At 47.0% G+C, this 12,432-nt stretch overlaps 13 non-coding genes across 13 annotated transcripts; all 13 read left to right on the top strand.

Moving 5' to 3' along the window:
• The first annotated feature begins 1,492 nt into the window (after positions 1-1,492).
• trnag-gcc (transfer RNA glycine (anticodon GCC)) lies at positions 1,493-1,563 on the top strand. The gene has a single exon. It is a non-coding gene; the product is annotated as a tRNA-Gly (tRNA).
• Positions 1,564-1,699: 136 nt separating this feature from the next.
• Positions 1,700-1,770, top strand: trnag-gcc (transfer RNA glycine (anticodon GCC)). Its single transcript has one exon. It is a non-coding gene; the product is annotated as a tRNA-Gly (tRNA).
• Positions 1,771-3,281: 1,511 nt separating this feature from the next.
• trnag-gcc (transfer RNA glycine (anticodon GCC)) lies at positions 3,282-3,352 on the top strand. The gene has a single exon. It is a non-coding gene; the product is annotated as a tRNA-Gly (tRNA).
• A 142-nt stretch (positions 3,353-3,494) lies between these two features.
• Positions 3,495-3,565, top strand: trnag-gcc (transfer RNA glycine (anticodon GCC)). Its single transcript has one exon. It is a non-coding gene; the product is annotated as a tRNA-Gly (tRNA).
• Positions 3,566-5,076: 1,511 nt separating this feature from the next.
• trnag-gcc (transfer RNA glycine (anticodon GCC)) lies at positions 5,077-5,147 on the top strand. Its single transcript has one exon. It is a non-coding gene; the product is annotated as a tRNA-Gly (tRNA).
• A 142-nt stretch (positions 5,148-5,289) lies between these two features.
• trnag-gcc (transfer RNA glycine (anticodon GCC)) lies at positions 5,290-5,360 on the top strand. The gene has a single exon. It is a non-coding gene; the product is annotated as a tRNA-Gly (tRNA).
• Positions 5,361-6,871: 1,511 nt separating this feature from the next.
• Positions 6,872-6,942, top strand: trnag-gcc (transfer RNA glycine (anticodon GCC)). The gene has a single exon. It is a non-coding gene; the product is annotated as a tRNA-Gly (tRNA).
• Positions 6,943-7,084: 142 nt separating this feature from the next.
• Positions 7,085-7,155, top strand: trnag-gcc (transfer RNA glycine (anticodon GCC)). The gene has a single exon. It is a non-coding gene; the product is annotated as a tRNA-Gly (tRNA).
• Positions 7,156-8,666: 1,511 nt separating this feature from the next.
• Positions 8,667-8,737, top strand: trnag-gcc (transfer RNA glycine (anticodon GCC)). Its single transcript has one exon. It is a non-coding gene; the product is annotated as a tRNA-Gly (tRNA).
• Positions 8,738-8,873: 136 nt separating this feature from the next.
• trnag-gcc (transfer RNA glycine (anticodon GCC)) lies at positions 8,874-8,944 on the top strand. The gene has a single exon. It is a non-coding gene; the product is annotated as a tRNA-Gly (tRNA).
• Positions 8,945-10,455: 1,511 nt separating this feature from the next.
• On the top strand, positions 10,456-10,526 carry trnag-gcc (transfer RNA glycine (anticodon GCC)). The gene has a single exon. It is a non-coding gene; the product is annotated as a tRNA-Gly (tRNA).
• Positions 10,527-10,668: 142 nt separating this feature from the next.
• On the top strand, positions 10,669-10,739 carry trnag-gcc (transfer RNA glycine (anticodon GCC)). The gene has a single exon. It is a non-coding gene; the product is annotated as a tRNA-Gly (tRNA).
• Positions 10,740-12,250: 1,511 nt separating this feature from the next.
• trnag-gcc (transfer RNA glycine (anticodon GCC)) lies at positions 12,251-12,321 on the top strand. The gene has a single exon. It is a non-coding gene; the product is annotated as a tRNA-Gly (tRNA).
• The last annotated feature ends 111 nt before the right edge of the window (positions 12,322-12,432 follow it).

Genomic DNA, 12,432 nt, shown 5'->3' with positions numbered 1-12,432 from the left:
CCTCTCTCCATTCAGCCCACACTCTTTCTTTCTTTGCAATTCTGTACTGCCCAGCCACTTCAACCACCTCAATCTCTTTTCCATTTGCCTCATGCTAATTTTCAACATCTGTTTCACTTTTCCTTTTTCTTTCTCTTCCAACACTCAACAGCTGCAAACACACACTCACATTCAAATACCACGCTCCTCATCGCACTTCTCGCAAAGCCATCTACGCTCCTCACCCTTCACCTCACTTTTACCTTCACTCTCTGCAGCAAACTTCAAAGAAACTTTTCACAACTTGATCATTTTTACTTGGCTCTCTTTTAAAACACACTTCGCTTCTTACCATCAATTCCTTCTCGGGCATGCACATACTCTGCACACACTGCAATATCAACTGCAGCCACAAACAACAACAAAGCACATTGAAATTGCGCCGTGCATGTAGGGAAACATGCCCAGGCTCTTCACAGTGCTGTTTTCAATCCGAAATGGGTGGAGACACAGTCTCACTTTGCTCTTTTGCAGAGTCCAATTGGAGATTAACACTTTGTTGACCTGAGGTAAATTTGCTGAGAAGCTATCTGCTCTTTGGAGCCCCTTCTACTGGAAGTAGAAGAGTGGCAGCTTCACCAATCTTTCTAAAAGTCTGACCATTCTCATCATCAGCTCCTGCTGGCTCACCCCATCTTTCCCTCCCTCACAAAGCGTGACATACGTCCGAGAACTTGGTGAGCAGCATGACACACAGGGAACAGGGCGGAGGATGTGACAGCATTATGGCAATGCTGTTGGGCTTATGATGCAGAGGCATGCATAGCTCATTGCTGAGTTGAAATCTCACCAAGGCTGGCAATGACTTCAAAACAATCGTCTAAACACAGGTCGCGATTGAGAATTGCTTGCGGCGGATGTGAAGTGACGCTTGCCTTTGTTTGAAAGCCACCTGGGGCCTTCGCACCATGTTTAGCAGGGCAATAGGGGAAGTAACACACATGGCTGGAAAATAACAAGAGTGGAAGCCAAATTTCTTTGGCAGCAAGAATCGAGATTCCACGAAGTGTTGAAAGTGGCAGCTTGGCCTGGTGTAGCACTGGGTGGCGGCTTTGAAGCAATGTAGCGCCTGGAAGATGTTGCAGAGTGGCATGAGGCGATATTGTAGTGGTGTGAAGTGAGTGTAAAGAGACAGTGTGCAAGTGATTTGAGCAAGTTTTAAGCGTGTTTAGATTGATGTGGTGAAAGCAGTGGCATATTTGGGAGAAGGAGGCTGTGTGAGAGGGGGATTGTTGCAGAGTGCATGTGTTTTGGAGGAAGGTTGAAAGTTTGAGATGTGGTTGTGAATGAAAGGAAGGTGTTGAGCAGCATGAGAGGCTTGTGAGATGTTGCGTGTGAGATTTGAGTGAGAGCATTTGTGGGCATTTGGGGAATGAAAGGAGAAAGTGAGAAAATTGTAATGCTGCTGAGTGTGAAGAAAGAGAGAGCATGTGGGGGTGAAAGAACCGGAGCAGCATTGGTGGTTCAGTGGTAGAATTCTCGCCTGCCACGCGGGAGGCCCGGGTTCGATTCCCGGCCAATGCACGAGCAGTAGTTAATTTCTCTGTGTTGTTGTTGTGTGTGTGTGTGAGCAGCATTGAATTTGCTGCTGCAAATGAGGAACATTTCTTTGCATGTGAAAGCACTGGTTGGAAGAAATGAGCACTTTCTTCTGCTCTGTGCATTGGTGGTTCAGTGGTAGAATTCTCGCCTGCCACGCGGGAGGCCCGGGTTCGATTCCCGGCCAATGCAAAGCTCCTCCTTTTTCATTCCTCTCTCCATTCAGCCCACACTCTTTCTTTCTTTGCAATTCTGTACTGCCCAGCCACTTCAACCACCTCAATCTCTTTTCCATTTGCCTCATGCTAATTTTCAACATCTGTTTCACTTTTCCTTTTTCTTTCTCTTCCAACACTCAACAGCTGCAAACACACACTCACATTCAAATACCACGCTCCTCATCGCACTTCTCGCAAAGCCATCTACGCTCCTCACCCTTCACCTCACTTTTACCTTCACTCTCTGCAGCAAACTTCAAAGAAACTTTTCACAACTTGATCATTTTTACTTGGCTCTCTTTTAAAACACACTTCGCTTCTTACCATCAATTCCTTCTCGGGCATGCACATACTCTGCACACACTGCAATATCAACTGCAGCCACAAACAACAACAAAGCACATTGAAATTGCGCCGTGCATGTAGGGAAACATGCCCAGGCTCTTCACAGTGCTGTTTTCAATCCGAAATGGGTGGAGACACAGTCTCACTTTGCTCTTTTGCAGAGTCCAATTGGAGATTAACACTTTGTTGACCTGAGGTAAATTTGCTGAGAAGCTATCTGCTCTTTGGAGCCCCTTCTACTGGAAGTAGAAGAGTGGCAGCTTCACCAATCTTTCTAAAAGTCTGACCATTCTCATCATCAGCTCCTGCTGGCTCACCCCATCTTTCCCTCCCTCACAAAGCGTGACATACGTCCGAGAACTTGGTGAGCAGCATGACACACAGGGAACAGGGCGGAGGATGTGACAGCATTATGGCAATGCTGTTGGGCTTATGATGCAGAGGCATGCATAGCTCATTGCTGAGTTGGAATCTCACCAAGGCTGGCAATGACTTCAAAACAATCGTCTAAACACAGGTCGCGATTGAGAATTGCTTGCGGCGGATGTGAAGTGACGCTTGCCTTTGTTTGAAAGCCACCTGGGGCCTTCGCACCATGTTTAGCAGGGCAATAGGGGAAGTAACACACATGGCTGGAAAATAACAAGAGTGGAAGCCAAATTTCTTTGGCAGCAAGAATCGAGATTCCACGAAGTGTTGAAAGTGGCAGCTTGGCCTGGTGTAGCACTGGGTGGCGGCTTTGAAGCAATGTAGCGCCTGGAAGATGTTGCAGAGTGGCATGAGGCGATATTGTAGTGGTGTGAAGTGAGTGTAAAGAGACAGTGTGCAAGTGATTTGAGCAAGTTTTAAGCGTGTTTAGATTGATGTGGTGAAAGCAGTGGCATATTTGGGAGAAGGAGGCTGTGTGAGAGGGGGATTGTTGCAGAGTGCATGTGTTTTGGAGGAAGGTTGAAAGTTTGAGATGTGGTTGTGAATGAAAGGAAGGTGTTGAGCAGCATGAGAGGCTTGTGAGATGTTGCGTGTGAGATTTGAGTGAGAGCATTTGTGGGCATTTGGGGAATGAAAAGACAAAGTCTGAAAATTGTAATGCTGCTGAGTGTGAAGAAAGAGAGAGCATGTGGGGGTGAAAGAACCGGAGCAGCATTGGTGGTTCAGTGGTAGAATTCTCGCCTGCCACGCGGGAGGCCTGGGTTCGATTCCCGGCCAATGCACGAGCAGTAGTTAATTTCTCTGTGTTGCTGTTGTTGTTGTGTGTGTGTGTGAGCAGCATTGAATTTGCTGCTGCAAATGAGGAACATTTCTTTGCATGTGAAAGCACTGGTTGGAAGAAATGAGCACTTTCTTCTGCTCTGTGCATTGGTGGTTCAGTGGTAGAATTCTCGCCTGCCACGCGGGAGGCCCGGGTTCGATTCCCGGCCAATGCAAAGCTCCTCCTTTTTCATTCCTCTCTCCATTCAGCCCACACTCTTTCTTTCTTTGCAATTCTGTACTGCCCAGCCACTTCAACCACCTCAATCTCTTTTCCATTTGCCTCATGCTAATTTTCAACATCTGTTTCACTTTTCCTTTTTCTTTCTCTTCCAACACTCAACAGCTGCAAACACACACTCACATTCAAATACCACGCTCCTCATCGCACTTCTCGCAAAGCCATCTACGCTCCTCACCCTTCACCTCACTTTTACCTTCACTCTCTGCAGCAAACTTCAAAGAAACTTTTCACAACTTGATCATTTTTACTTGGCTCTCTTTTAAAACACACTTCGCTTCTTACCATCAATTCCTTCTCGGGCATGCACATACTCTGCACACACTGCAATATCAACTGCAGCCACAAACAACAACAAAGCACATTGAAATTGCGCCGTGCATGTAGGGAAACATGCCCAGGCTCTTCACAGTGCTGTTTTCAATCCGAAATGGGTGGAGACACAGTCTCACTTTGCTCTTTTGCAGAGTCCAATTGGAGATTAACACTTTGTTGACCTGAGGTAAATTTGCTGAGAAGCTATCTGCTCTTTGGAGCCCCTTCTACTGGAAGTAGAAGAGTGGCAGCTTCACCAATCTTTCTAAAAGTCTGACCATTCTCATCATCAGCTCCTGCTGGCTCACCCCATCTTTCCCTCCCTCACAAAGCGTGACATACGTCCGAGAACTTGGTGAGCAGCATGACACACAGGGAACAGGGCGGAGGATGTGACAGCATTATGGCAATGCTGTTGGGCTTATGATGCAGAGGCATGCATAGCTCATTGCTGAGTTGAAATCTCACCAAGGCTGGCAATGACTTCAAAACAATCGTCTAAACACAGGTCGCGATTGAGAATTGCTTGCGGCGGATGTGAAGTGACGCTTGCCTTTGTTTGAAAGCCACCTGGGGCCTTCGCACCATGTTTAGCAGGGCAATAGGGGAAGTAACACACATGGCTGGAAAATAACAAGAGTGGAAGCCAAATTTCTTTGGCAGCAAGAATCGAGATTCCACGAAGTGTTGAAAGTGGCAGCTTGGCCTGGTGTAGCACTGGGTGGCGGCTTTGAAGCAATGTAGCGCCTGGAAGATGTTGCAGAGTGGCATGAGGCGATATTGTAGTGGTGTGAAGTGAGTGTAAAGAGACAGTGTGCAAGTGATTTGAGCAAGTTTTAAGCGTGTTTAGATTGATGTGGTGAAAGCAGTGGCATATTTGGGAGAAGGAGGCTGTGTGAGAGGGGGATTGTTGCAGAGTGCATGTGTTTTGGAGGAAGGTTGAAAGTTTGAGATGTGGTTGTGAATGAAAGGAAGGTGTTGAGCAGCATGAGAGGCTTGTGAGATGTTGCGTGTGAGATTTGAGTGAGAGCATTTGTGGGCATTTGGGGAATGAAAAGACAAAGTCTGAAAATTGTAATGCTGCTGAGTGTGAAGAAAGAGAGAGCATGTGGGGGTGAAAGAACCGGAGCAGCATTGGTGGTTCAGTGGTAGAATTCTCGCCTGCCACGCGGGAGGCCTGGGTTCGATTCCCGGCCAATGCACGAGCAGTAGTTAATTTCTCTGTGTTGCTGTTGTTGTTGTGTGTGTGTGTGAGCAGCATTGAATTTGCTGCTGCAAATGAGGAACATTTCTTTGCATGTGAAAGCACTGGTTGGAAGAAATGAGCACTTTCTTCTGCTCTGTGCATTGGTGGTTCAGTGGTAGAATTCTCGCCTGCCACGCGGGAGGCCCGGGTTCGATTCCCGGCCAATGCAAAGCTCCTCCTTTTTCATTCCTCTCTCCATTCAGCCCACACTCTTTCTTTCTTTGCAATTCTGTACTGCCCAGCCACTTCAACCACCTCAATCTCTTTTCCATTTGCCTCATGCTAATTTTCAACATCTGTTTCACTTTTCCTTTTTCTTTCTCTTCCAACACTCAACAGCTGCAAACACACACTCACATTCAAATACCACGCTCCTCATCGCACTTCTCGCAAAGCCATCTACGCTCCTCACCCTTCACCTCACTTTTACCTTCACTCTCTGCAGCAAACTTCAAAGAAACTTTTCACAACTTGATCATTTTTACTTGGCTCTCTTTTAAAACACACTTCGCTTCTTACCATCAATTCCTTCTCGGGCATGCACATACTCTGCACACACTGCAATATCAACTGCAGCCACAAACAACAACAAAGCACATTGAAATTGCGCCGTGCATGTAGGGAAACATGCCCAGGCTCTTCACAGTGCTGTTTTCAATCCGAAATGGGTGGAGACACAGTCTCACTTTGCTCTTTTGCAGAGTCCAATTGGAGATTAACACTTTGTTGACCTGAGGTAAATTTGCTGAGAAGCTATCTGCTCTTTGGAGCCCCTTCTACTGGAAGTAGAAGAGTGGCAGCTTCACCAATCTTTCTAAAAGTCTGACCATTCTCATCATCAGCTCCTGCTGGCTCACCCCATCTTTCCCTCCCTCACAAAGCGTGACATACGTCCGAGAACTTGGTGAGCAGCATGACACACAGGGAACAGGGCGGAGGATGTGACAGCATTATGGCAATGCTGTTGGGCTTATGATGCAGAGGCATGCATAGCTCATTGCTGAGTTGAAATCTCACCAAGGCTGGCAATGACTTCAAAACAATCGTCTAAACACAGGTCGCGATTGAGAATTGCTTGCGGCGGATGTGAAGTGACGCTTGCCTTTGTTTGAAAGCCACCTGGGGCCTTCGCACCATGTTTAGCAGGGCAATAGGGGAAGTAACACACATGGCTGGAAAATAACAAGAGTGGAAGCCAAATTTCTTTGGCAGCAAGAATCGAGATTCCACGAAGTGTTGAAAGTGGCAGCTTGGCCTGGTGTAGCACTGGGTGGCGGCTTTGAAGCAATGTAGCGCCTGGAAGATGTTGCAGAGTGGCATGAGGCGATATTGTAGTGGTGTGAAGTGAGTGTAAAGAGAAAGTGTGCAAGTGATTTGAGCAAGTTTTAAGCGTGTTTAGATTGATGTGGTGAAAGCAGTGGCATATTTGGGAGAAGGAGGCTGTGTGAGAGGGGGATTGTTGCAGAGTGCATGTGTTTTGGAGGAAGGTTGAAAGTTTGAGATGTGGTTGTGAATGAAAGGAAGGTGTTGAGCAGCATGAGAGGCTTGTGAGATGTTGCGTGTGAGATTTGAGTGAGAGCATTTGTGGGCATTTGGGGAATGAAAAGACAAAGTCTGAAAATTGTAATGCTGCTGAGTGTGAAGAAAGAGAGAGCATGTGGGGGTGAAAGAACCGGAGCAGCATTGGTGGTTCAGTGGTAGAATTCTCGCCTGCCACGCGGGAGGCCTGGGTTCGATTCCCGGCCAATGCACGAGCAGTAGTTAATTTCTCTGTGTTGCTGTTGTTGTTGTGTGTGTGTGTGAGCAGCATTGAATTTGCTGCTGCAAATGAGGAACATTTCTTTGCATGTGAAAGCACTGGTTGGAAGAAATGAGCACTTTCTTCTGCTCTGTGCATTGGTGGTTCAGTGGTAGAATTCTCGCCTGCCACGCGGGAGGCCCGGGTTCGATTCCCGGCCAATGCAAAGCTCCTCCTTTTTCATTCCTCTCTCCATTCAGCCCACACTCTTTCTTTCTTTGCAATTCTGTACTGCCCAGCCACTTCAACCACCTCAATCTCTTTTCCATTTGCCTCATGCTAATTTTCAACATCTGTTTCACTTTTCCTTTTTCTTTCTCTTCCAACACTCAACAGCTGCAAACACACACTCACATTCAAATACCACGCTCCTCATCGCACTTCTCGCAAAGCCATCTACGCTCCTCACCCTTCACCTCACTTTTACCTTCACTCTCTGCAGCAAACTTCAAAGAAACTTTTCACAACTTGATCATTTTTACTTGGCTCTCTTTTAAAACACACTTCGCTTCTTACCATCAATTCCTTCTCGGGCATGCACATACTCTGCACACACTGCAATATCAACTGCAGCCACAAACAACAACAAAGCACATTGAAATTGCGCCGTGCATGTAGGGAAACATGCCCAGGCTCTTCACAGTGCTGTTTTCAATCCGAAATGGGTGGAGACACAGTCTCACTTTGCTCTTTTGCAGAGTCCAATTGGAGATTAACACTTTGTTGACCTGAGGTAAATTTGCTGAGAAGCTATCTGCTCTTTGGAGCCCCTTCTACTGGAAGTAGAAGAGTGGCAGCTTCACCAATCTTTCTAAAAGTCTGACCATTCTCATCATCAGCTCCTGCTGGCTCACCCCATCTTTCCCTCCCTCACAAAGCGTGACATACGTCCGAGAACTTGGTGAGCAGCATGACACACAGGGAACAGGGCGGAGGATGTGACAGCATTATGGCAATGCTGTTGGGCTTATGATGCAGAGGCATGCATAGCTCATTGCTGAGTTGAAATCTCACCAAGGCTGGCAATGACTTCAAAACAATCGTCTAAACACAGGTCGCGATTGAGAATTGCTTGCGGCGGATGTGAAGTGACGCTTGCCTTTGTTTGAAAGCCACCTGGGGCCTTCGCACCATGTTTAGCAGGGCAATAGGGGAAGTAACACACATGGCTGGAAAATAACAAGAGTGGAAGCCAAATTTCTTTGGCAGCAAGAATCGAGATTCCACGAAGTGTTGAAAGTGGCAGCTTGGCCTGGTGTAGCACTGGGTGGCGGCTTTGAAGCAATGTAGCGCCTGGAAGATGTTGCAGAGTGGCATGAGGCGATATTGTAGTGGTGTGAAGTGAGTGTAAAGAGACAGTGTGCAAGTGATTTGAGCAAGTTTTAAGCGTGTTTAGATTGATGTGGTGAAAGCAGTGGCATATTTGGGAGAAGGAGGCTGTGTGAGAGGGGGATTGTTGCAGAGTGCATGTGTTTTGGAGGAAGGTTGAAAGTTTGAGATGTGGTTGTGAATGAAAGGAAGGTGTTGAGCAGCATGAGAGGCTTGTGAGATGTTGCGTGTGAGATTTGAGTGAGAGCATTTGTGGGCATTTGGGGAATGAAAAGACAAAGTCTGAAAATTGTAATGCTGCTGAGTGTGAAGAAAGAGAGAGCATGTGGGGGTGAAAGAACCGGAGCAGCATTGGTGGTTCAGTGGTAGAATTCTCGCCTGCCACGCGGGAGGCCCGGGTTCGATTCCTGGCCAATGCACGAGCAGTAGTTAATTTCTCTGTGTTGTTGTTGTGTGTGTGTGTGAGCAGCATTGAATTTGCTGCTGCAAATGAGGAACATTTCTTTGCATGTGAAAGCACTGGTTGGAAGAAATGAGCACTTTCTTCTGCTCTGTGCATTGGTGGTTCAGTGGTAGAATTCTCGCCTGCCACGCGGGAGGCCCGGGTTCGATTCCCGGCCAATGCAAAGCTCCTCCTTTTTCATTCCTCTCTCCATTCAGCCCACACTCTTTCTTTCTTTGCAATTCTGTACTGCCCAGCCACTTCAACCACCTCAATCTCTTTTCCATTTGCCTCATGCTAATTTTCAACATCTGTTTCACTTTTCCTTTTTCTTTCTCTTCCAACACTCAACAGCTGCAAACACACACTCACATTCAAATACCACGCTCCTCATCGCACTTCTCGCAAAGCCATCTACGCTCCTCACCCTTCACCTCACTTTTACCTTCACTCTCTGCAGCAAACTTCAAAGAAACTTTTCACAACTTGATCATTTTTACTTGGCTCTCTTTTAAAACACACTTCGCTTCTTACCATCAATTCCTTCTCGGGCATGCACATACTCTGCACACACTGCAATATCAACTGCAGCCACAAACAACAACAAAGCACATTGAAATTGCGCCGTGCATGTAGGGAAACATGCCCAGGCTCTTCACAGTGCTGTTTTCAATCCGAAATGGGTGGAGACACAGTCTCACTTTGCTCTTTTGCAGAGTCCAATTGGAGATTAACACTTTGTTGACCTGAGGTAAATTTGCTGAGAAGCTATCTGCTCTTTGGAGCCCCTTCTACTGGAAGTAGAAGAGTGGCAGCTTCACCAATCTTTCTAAAAGTCTGACCATTCTCATCATCAGCTCCTGCTGGCTCACCCCATCTTTCCCTCCCTCACAAAGCGTGACATACGTCCGAGAACTTGGTGAGCAGCATGACACACAGGGAACAGGGCGGAGGATGTGACAGCATTATGGCAATGCTGTTGGGCTTATGATGCAGAGGCATGCATAGCTCATTGCTGAGTTGAAATCTCACCAAGGCTGGCAATGACTTCAAAACAATCGTCTAAACACAGGTCGCGATTGAGAATTGCTTGCGGCGGATGTGAAGTGACGCTTGCCTTTGTTTGAAAGCCACCTGGGGCCTTCGCACCATGTTTAGCAGGGCAATAGGGGAAGTAACACACATGGCTGGAAAATAACAAGAGTGGAAGCCAAATTTCTTTGGCAGCAAGAATCGAGATTCCACGAAGTGTTGAAAGTGGCAGCTTGGCCTGGTGTAGCACTGGGTGGCGGCTTTGAAGCAATGTAGCGCCTGGAAGATGTTGCAGAGTGGCATGAGGCGATATTGTAGTGGTGTGAAGTGAGTGTAAAGAGACAGTGTGCAAGTGATTTGAGCAAGTTTTAAGCGTGTTTAGATTGATGTGGTGAAAGCAGTGGCATATTTGGGAGAAGGAGGCTGTGTGAGAGGGGGATTGTTGCAGAGTGCATGTGTTTTGGAGGAAGGTTGAAAGTTTGAGATGTGGTTGTGAATGAAAGGAAGGTGTTGAGCAGCATGAGAGGCTTGTGAGATGTTGCGTGTGAGATTTGAGTGAGAGCATTTGTGGGCATTTGGGGAATGAAAAGACAAAGTCTGAAAATTGTAATGCTGCTGAGTGTGAAGAAAGAGAGAGCATGTGGGGGTGAAAGAACCGGAGCAGCATTGGTGGTTCAGTGGTAGAATTCTCGCCTGCCACGCGGGAGGCCTGGGTTCGATTCCCGGCCAATGCACGAGCAGTAGTTAATTTCTCTGTGTTGCTGTTGTTGTTGTGTGTGTGTGTGAGCAGCATTGAATTTGCTGCTGCAAATGAGGAACATTTCTTTGCATGTGAAAGCACTGGTTGGAAGAAATGAGCACTTTCTTCTGCTCTGTGCATTGGTGGTTCAGTGGTAGAATTCTCGCCTGCCATGCGGGAGGCCCGGGTTCGATTCCCGGCCAATGCAAAGCTCCTCCTTTTTCATTCCTCTCTCCATTCAGCCCACACTCTTTCTTTCTTTGCAATTCTGTACTGCCCAGCCACTTCAACCACCTCAATCTCTTTTCCATTTGCCTCATGCTAATTTTCAACATCTGTTTCACTTTTCCTTTTTCTTTCTCTTCCAACACTCAACAGCTGCAAACACACACTCACATTCAAATACCACGCTCCTCATCGCACTTCTCGCAAAGCCATCTACGCTCCTCACCCTTCACCTCACTTTTACCTTCACTCTCTGCAGCAAACTTCAAAGAAACTTTTCACAACTTGATCATTTTTACTTGGCTCTCTTTTAAAACACACTTCGCTTCTTACCATCAATTCCTTCTCGGGCATGCACATACTCTGCACACACTGCAATATCAACTGCAGCCACAAACAACAACAAAGCACATTGAAATTGCGCCGTGCATGTAGGGAAACATGCCCAGGCTCTTCACAGTGCTGTTTTCAATCCGAAATGGGTGGAGACACAGTCTCACTTTGCTCTTTTGCAGAGTCCAATTGGAGATTAACACTTTGTTGACCTGAGGTAAATTTGCTGAGAAGCTATCTGCTCTTTGGAGCCCCTTCTACTGGAAGTAGAAGAGTGGCAGCTTCACCAATCTTTCTAAAAGTCTGACCATTCTCATCATCAGCTCCTGCTGGCTCACCCCATCTTTCCCTCCCTCACAAAGCGTGACATACGTCCGAGAACTTGGTGAGCAGCATGACACACAGGGAACAGGGCGGAGGATGTGACAGCATTATGGCAATGCTGTTGGGCTTATGATGCAGAGGCATGCATAGCTCATTGCTGAGTTGAAATCTCACCAAGGCTGGCAATGACTTCAAAACAATCGTCTAAACACAGGTCGCGATTGAGAATTGCTTGCGGCGGATGTGAAGTGACGCTTGCCTTTGTTTGAAAGCCACCTGGGGCCTTCGCACCATGTTTAGCAGGGCAATAGGGGAAGTAACACACATGGCTGGAAAATAACAAGAGTGGAAGCCAAATTTCTTTGGCAGCAAGAATCGAGATTCCACGAAGTGTTGAAAGTGGCAGCTTGGCCTGGTGTAGCACTGGGTGGCGGCTTTGAAGCAATGTAGCGCCTGGAAGATGTTGCAGAGTGGCATGAGGCGATATTGTAGTGGTGTGAAGTGAGTGTAAAGAGACAGTGTGCAAGTGATTTGAGCAAGTTTTAAGCGTGTTTAGATTGATGTGGTGAAAGCAGTGGCATATTTGGGAGAAGGAGGCTGTGTGAGAGGGGGATTGTTGCAGAGTGCATGTGTTTTGGAGGAAGGTTGAAAGTTTGAGATGTGGTTGTGAATGAAAGGAAGGTGTTGAGCAGCATGAGAGGCTTGTGAGATGTTGCGTGTGAGATTTGAGTGAGAGCATTTGTGGGCATTTGGGGAATGAAAAGACAAAGTCTGAAAATTGTAATGCTGCTGAGTGTGAAGAAAGAGAGAGCATGTGGGGGTGAAAGAACCGGAGCAGCATTGGTGGTTCAGTGGTAGAATTCTCGCCTGCCACGCGGGAGGCCTGGGTTCGATTCCCGGCCAATGCACGAGCAGTAGTTAATTTCTCTGTGTTGCTGTTGTTGTTGTGTGTGTGTGTGAGCAGCATTGAATTTGCTGCTGCAAATGAGGAACATTTCTTTGCATGTGAAAGCACTGGT

This window comes from Mustelus asterias, chromosome 1 (assembly GCF_964213995.1).
Source record: "Mustelus asterias chromosome 1, sMusAst1.hap1.1, whole genome shotgun sequence".
Taxonomy (NCBI): Eukaryota; Metazoa; Chordata; class Chondrichthyes; order Carcharhiniformes; family Triakidae; genus Mustelus; species Mustelus asterias.
This window is presented reverse-complemented; position numbering and strand designations above follow the sequence as displayed.